Here is a 2,628-nt window from a genome sequence, read left to right on the forward strand (position 1 = left end):
GTGTTACGCCTACTGGAAAGAAAGAAAGAAAGAAAGAAAGAAAGAAAGAAAGAAAGAAAGAAAGAAAGAAAGAAAGAAAGAAAGAAAGAAAGAAAGAAAGAAAGAAAGAAAGAAAGAAAGAAAGACTTTACACCTGCAAGAATAACACTTATTTATATGGTTGAATAAAGGGTCTCACCTACCTGGAAGCCAAACTACTGTACTGACTCTTATCTGTGTTAATGTGATGCCATATCAATATTCACAGACTTGGTGTAGTGATTAAGAGCCAGCTTGGTGTTTACAACTGCCTTCCCTTCATCTTCCCTCAACAGACACCCTGGCTGGGCAAGGCAGGCTTCACTTCATTTCTCCCTCATTCCTAGTTCTTGGTTTGCCTGTCTTCATGTTCTATAGCATCTAACCTTGTATCGGCCAACTGGGAAGGTTCCTATGTAACCTACCCGGAATTTGGCTTTGACTCCCAGCATTCCCTTTATTCAGTCATGTGCCTCTGAGGCTTTCAGATGGTATAGCCAAAAGGGTGATCTATCATGCCTCTTCCTGGCAGGTAAGCAAATAGTTTATCACTTATCTACCTGACCCTATGCATCATCTCCTCTGAACTTGAAACCTGAGGATGTAATGAGTAGGTTCCAAGGCCAGAGAGCTGTCTCCTGTGGTCAATAGCCTCCCAGAGTGTTAATCAAGGTATCCTGCATTTTCAAGTTCCATTCTGGCCAACTCAAGTAGTGCAGATGGGACAAGCTTCCTCTTTCCCTGTGTCTAGGTGATATGCCGAGCTGCACTGAGTCAAGGTGATTCCCCTCATCCCATCATATGCAACCATTAACTGTCCTTCTTTGCTCACTCTAACAATATACAGCTTCTATGTCCATGCTTTCTTTAAAGAATTAAAAAGCCCTTTCTCTAGAGAAACTGAGCTATATCCAGTTGAACGTCCTTCAATGTGCCCTTGTCCTGCCTAAAACCTTACGGTGTTCCTTTTGTGTGTGCGTGTCTCAGACACTAAGGAACAGATTGCCAGAGGGCTGTAAAAACAGATTCTTCCTTCTGTGAGTATTCTGCACAAAAGATAGAAGGTGATGTTTCCATGGTATAAGACAGCTGTTCCACCAGTGGTTTGTCCTCTAATGCTTCCCTTGGCAAATTAAGGACTCTGGTTACTGAAGTGAAATGTATTAGGAGACCTAATGCATTTGGACTGCTTTGAAATGAACAGAAGACAGAAAGTTTCCAAAAGATTTTCTCCCCCTTTTCCCATCTGCCAATACTTGGTATGCTTTCAAATAAGAAGCAAGGCTAATTGAAAAAGCAAGTGGTCGCCTTCTGATCTTTATATACATAAACTCTTTTACTAATTGAGGTCCAGCTTCTTAAAAACATATGGCATGTGCACAATCAATGACACATGTGCTACTGCCAGATAAATGACGTAAATAAAAAAAAGTTTTCTGTCAGTAAGTGAGAGGATTCTTTAAGCATGCTTCATGTTCATGCATAGTATGCAATATAGCCCTGGGATAATGTTTAGGAAGTTAGATTTTGTGTTTTAAATAATCCATGTGACATTTAGGATTCTAGTGAAAAATACTCAGGATTTATTAGTAACACACACCTTTAAAATGAAGTTAAATAAATATGACCTGTAGCTTGGTGACTGTAAACATGGCAGAGTACTCAACTTATATGCATTCTTATTCTATGCTTAACATTTTATTTTAGCTGTAATTGCTGTGATATAAACTGGGACAAATATAATAAATAACTATAAAGTTTCAAAGTGCTATACATAAAACATTAACCAAGTGTCAAACCATTAAAAAATTAAAACTGCAAACAGTCATGCCATAAGTATTAAACATTAATTTAGAACATTTGCTTCCACAAACAATCCCGACATTTTGCCAGCTGCCCAAGTTATTTCTACAACCTTTATCTATTAGCAAATATCAAATGAAAAAGGAGTAAGGTAAAAAGATGCTGGTCTATATTAATATAGCCAATGCATGGATAGATTGATGCATATTCATCTATCATTTCATGCTGTGCTTTTGCTGTGCTATAGTCATCATTTGCAAATGGATTTTCCTGTAAGGAAAGACAGGCCAACTTTGAATGACTGCTGTTTCACAATGCAGGGGTATAATTTGTGTGTGTTGGGAGAGAGAGAGAGAGAGAGAAGGATATGGAAAACCCAGGTTCAAATCCACACTTTGTCAAGGCAAGTCAATGAGTAACCTTGAGTCAGTATCTCTCAGCCTAACCAATGTCCCATTGTTGTTGTTGGGAGGATAAAACAGAAGATGGGATAACTATGTAAGCTATTTCCAGTCCTCATTGGGGAGAAATGCATCAGAGAGAGAGAGAGAGAGAGGCAGGCAGGCAGGCAGGCAGGGTGTCACTTCAACAGAGAACAGCAGCTATCTTGCAGAAAGAAGGCAAGAATGTATTGTAGGCTGATATAAAACAATATTAAAAGACTAGGTGCCAAGTCCGTTGCATTCAGGAATACAATGGATGCTAGATTAGGGGGTTGCAGTGGAAGAACACTGCAGATGGCCTTTCCCTCCCCCCAGGATCTAGAAAGGCTGCAGGCAGCTGTTAGGGAAATCACTGGCAGGGACA

This window comes from Paroedura picta, chromosome 10 (genome assembly GCF_049243985.1).
Source record: "Paroedura picta isolate Pp20150507F chromosome 10, Ppicta_v3.0, whole genome shotgun sequence".
Lineage (NCBI taxonomy): Eukaryota > Metazoa > Chordata > Lepidosauria > Squamata > Gekkonidae > Paroedura > Paroedura picta.